This window comes from Pelmatolapia mariae, linkage group LG15 (assembly GCF_036321145.2).
Source record: "Pelmatolapia mariae isolate MD_Pm_ZW linkage group LG15, Pm_UMD_F_2, whole genome shotgun sequence".
Taxonomy (NCBI): Eukaryota; Metazoa; Chordata; class Actinopteri; order Cichliformes; family Cichlidae; genus Pelmatolapia; species Pelmatolapia mariae.
Genome location: NC_086240.1, coordinates 20,471,274 through 20,474,963, shown reverse-complemented (window position 1 = coordinate 20,474,963; position 3,690 = coordinate 20,471,274). Strand labels below are relative to the sequence as shown.

Below are 3,690 nucleotides of genomic sequence, written 5' to 3'. Positions count from 1 at the left end.
CCATTAAAATTAAACTACCATAAAAATGTTAGACTGTTCATTTCTTTGTAGCGCCCCTTCCTGGCAGTGTGGTATCTGCTTTAATCAGCTCAGTAGGTTATAATATTATATAATAATAATAATATAATACATAATATTAGCATCCTGGATTTGATCATAGATCAGGTCATAGTTTCGTTAAAACACACAGCTGCTGAAGGAATCATAACATATTAAACAGGACTGATTTAAAGTCTTGGCTGCCTTCATCCCCCCCCCCCATTTCTATGTGAAAAACTATATATAGCCTAGCCTTTATAGCCTAGCTGCAAGCAGTAGCCTATTACTATCAATGCACTTTCAGATGCACAAGGAAAATGCGCAACTGCCAAGCAGTGAGAGGTACAAGCACACTGCTGCGATATGTAGAGCGGAGCCTGCTTGCAACAATGTGACAATATTTTCAAATGTGTTAATGCGTGACTGCAATTACAGATCAATAGATTCCAGCTAATCATAATATATCCAGGTTATACCCATGAAGGTTTAAGTGTGACACACCTATGATTATAGTCTTTAGTTTTAACAGTCCTGGGTCCTTCACAGCGATCTGTCATACAGGGATTTTCCACACAGTAAAAAGAAGATTTTTAGGAGGAACATGGATATTAACAGCAGGCTGCAGCTGTAAAAACAGAAATATGACACAGAAATTCCTTACTATGTTTACACCATAGTAGTCTTTACCAAAAAGAGAAATGATTAACAAAAACACTTTAAATTCAGTGCACCAAACAACAAAGAGATGGTCAGAAATAGGAAACTTGTGCAGTCTTAATCTCAAAGTGGCAGTCGCTTGAAACAGATTTAATGAAACTGAATCATCACAATCAAATCCAGACAAACTGACAGTTCACTTCAAAAACACAATGTTTTTTTCTCACATGAGTTAAAAGCAGAAACTTGAAAGGAAAACAGCAGCACACCAACATCTGGTTTGTGAAAACAATTTTAGTCAGAGAGAAAAGCAAACAACATGACAAAGTGTTACAGCTTTGACTCAACTCTTCTGATCAGACGTGTGAAATGTTTAACCTTTCCACCCTGGAAATACTGAGGATAAGCAGTATCTGTTATTAAAATACAATCTGTTCCTATTTTGAGAGCAAGCTTCCTATTACAATACTACTGTGATGAAAATGTGTGTAGGATTAGAAGGTAAGAAGAAGGTAAGTAAAAAAATCTCTCATAAATCCACTTAAATTTCCTGAAAAACTGCAGTCAAAAACACAAATTTAAACCAACAAACTCATGCATCCCCTGGGAAAATAGGTGAGCAGATTATTTCATTTTGGCTTTAAATGATCTGCTGATTGGCCTATATCCTAAACCTCTACACATACTGCGACTGCATATTTAGTCCATAAAAACTTTTGTTCGTATATTTTATAATGCCATGGTTGGCAAACCCAGTGCAGAGACAGAAAAAAAACATGGAGATTAATGGACAGTAGGATCAGAAAAAGCCACTCAGACAGAAACTAATCTCATCCATCCGCACAGGTCAGATTTCACACCGGAAATGGGTTTCCTTCTCTCTTCATTCCTCATCGATCCTTCTTTCTATTCACTTCTTGTTATTTCCATCAATTCCACCTTTCTGTCTCCTTCACGTGGATGAATGGATGGTTGGGAAATTCAAAAAAATAACAAAAAGTCAGCCATGGTTCTGTTTTTTTCTTTGGCTTTCTGAAGATTTTCACTGTGATTCATGGAGAAAGAAACTCTGAAGAGTATATAAGAAAGCAAATAAAACAAAAATTAGGAACTATTTTCAGGAATTAAAATGGTAATACTCTTCTTTTTTTTTTCTTTAAACAAACTTAAATTTATGACTTAGTTTTAATTAAAATGAAACCTGCACCATTGTTTCTATGCATAATTGTTGCATTCTAACAAATATGCCCTTATCAATAAAACCTCCCCTAGTGATTTTTCGGGGGGGGGGGGGGGTCAGTATAGAGTTGCCCAAACAGCAACTTTATGACTTTTTTATTACATAAATAGTTCAGCCGTGAACTGAAGATGAAGTCATTTGGCAGGCTCACCAGAGCAGATGTCACTAAGTTCACTGATTTCTTCCTGAACTTTGAGAAGAAGGAGGTCCTGCAAGATTTCCTGCTGCTGCTTTTCATCTTCCACCCCGAGAAGTTTCAGCTGATAGTCCTTTAGTCTCAGCAACACACGGCCTGCAGATTTAAACAGGATTATTGCCAGTGATTTGTTCCAGTATATAAAAAGAGATTCAAAATAATGCGAGGAAAGCTAATAATGACTTGGCCTGTAAAATTCCTGCCACTGAAGCAGGAATTCCATGCATGTGTTGTACCTGTTATGTCATGTTTGATTACGGCTTTGTGGAGTAGGGTCATCTTAGTCGGATACTGTTCCTGAATCCACTCCAGCACTTCTTCCACTGACCATGATGACGGCCCCTTTGATAGGCCCATCGTCCTCTGATCAATAAAACATAAGAAGAAAAATTAAGAGAAGTGCAGAAAAAGTAAATGTTGAGCTTTTTGTCTTACAGTACAAAATAATTCACTGTACTAAATGCAGTTAAATTCAGGCTTCACACTGAAGAAAGTGACAAATGCATGCTTGATATTATAGCAACATCTCTGTCTGGCACTAACCTTTACCAATTTGTGAGGCAACATTTGGGCTCCATTACATTACAGATTGGATTTTATATTTGTATTTTATATTTATTTACGTTTATATACGCTACCCAGTTCTCAAGTTATCTTCTCAAGATTTTCAGAAAACTGGATGCCTGACCTTGTGATTAAGATCACTGACATTCAGCTTGTCCAGAATTTTAGTAGATGCACCTGTGGCATCAATTTGAAAATCTTACATCACCTCATTCTCGAGTTCACAAACTTGGGTGTCCACACCGCCCACCTGCTTGGCAGGGCAATGACAATACCCTATCAACCTTTTATGGCTGAGTGGTAAAAAATCTTGAAAACAGAGTTTACCTTAAAATATGATGTGGTGAGGGCTCGTGCACGTGGATTTGTTTGTCACAACAGGCTGCAAATGTTCACACACGCTCTGATTGACTGAGAATGAAAAGAAATGAGGGGATTTTCTTAAAATTGTGTGGGCCCCTAGACACACTGGTGACACATAATTACTCTAAAAAAATGAAAATGGATTTGACATGTCTCCTTTAAAAGCAGAAAATAAGCTCAGCAAGTCAGCTGCCATCACTGAGAACATGCAGACAACCCTTAACAACAGCTCAATGAAGTTTTGCTCCTGGCACATTAGCTGAGGACATTTTTGTCTGCAGTAGACCTTCAAATGTGAGAAAATGTTATTTTCTCTTGATATTTGACGCTCTGGATCACCTACTGGCTTCACATAAGCCTATTTTCCAGTGATTAATTCAACAACCCCCTGAACATGATGACAAATAGCTTTGAATGGCCGATGGATTCTTGTACTGCAAGGTGAAATCAGCCGAGTATGACACTCAGAGGCCAAAAAAAGTTGTGCACTTTTCAAAAAGCTGCCTTCTGTTCATTTGGCTTTTTTCCTAGCCATATCCTCCTGGGCTGCAATGTAATAGGGCAAAAATTGCTAAACAGTTGATGTGACCTTTTCAGCAGGCCAGTCTAGTTATTAGGTTGTAAATATAGG

General features: G+C 37.7%; 1 long non-coding RNA gene across 1 annotated transcript; it reads right to left on the bottom strand.

The window, feature by feature from the left end:
- Nucleotides 1-976: 976 nt before the first annotated feature.
- LOC134643839 (uncharacterized) lies at nt 977-3,089 on the bottom strand. Its single transcript, XR_010573950.1, has 4 exons — nt 3,024-3,089; nt 2,369-2,495; nt 2,088-2,228; nt 977-1,765 (listed from the first exon to the last, which is right to left on the bottom strand). It is a non-coding gene; the product is annotated as an uncharacterized LOC134643839 (long non-coding RNA).
- Nucleotides 3,090-3,690: the final 601 nt, after the last annotated feature.